The 550-nt window shown below is 30.7% G+C and overlaps 1 protein-coding gene across 1 annotated transcript in view; it reads left to right on the top strand.

Moving 5' to 3' along the window:
• Nucleotides 1-550, top strand: part of LOC119586539 (transmembrane GTPase Marf-like) — a gene marked incomplete in the record, with an annotated part of 29,803 nt that overhangs the window by 11,668 nt on the left and 17,585 nt on the right.

Raw genomic sequence — 550 nt, 5'->3', positions numbered from 1 at the left:
CTAGTGTATTTAAGATTATTAATGCTGGATGTTATATTAAAAGATAATGCTATTTATAAAAATATATAAACTGTAATTCTTTGTTGATGGGATTCAGAATAACTAAGAGTGTTTTCTATATAAAGAAGTTGAAAAAATATAACCATTTAAAGATGCCAGTTCCTTTTTCCAGCAACCTTTTCCAAAAGTGAGGTAGGATGCTCTGAATAGTTGTGATGAGATAATGAAACATTTTCTTTTAATTATATCAAAAAGCCAAATAAGTGGATATAATCAGTGTCATTTTACATGGAATTTTTCAATAATTCAACTTGGATCTAGTCACTCTCTGTTAGGCATGCTGCCTTCACATCAGTTTTGTGAAAATTAAAGGTCAATTAATATTAGAAAGTTGAGACTTAGCCTATTGCTGCCAGGTAATCTTGCAGTTTACCTTAGGAGAGAAAAAAAAAGTATGGGGTATGATTATGATTATAATTTTTGTTTACTAGCGTAGGTCCAATGATTTTTTCTACCCTTGCCACAACATTACTCCTTTGCGTGTCTTCCA

The sequence above is a fragment of the Penaeus monodon genome, chromosome 21, assembly GCF_015228065.2.
Source record: "Penaeus monodon isolate SGIC_2016 chromosome 21, NSTDA_Pmon_1, whole genome shotgun sequence".
Lineage (NCBI taxonomy): Eukaryota > Metazoa > Arthropoda > Malacostraca > Decapoda > Penaeidae > Penaeus > Penaeus monodon.
The sequence above is the reverse complement of the archived record's forward strand: the minus strand, read 5'-3'. Positions and strand labels throughout refer to the sequence as shown.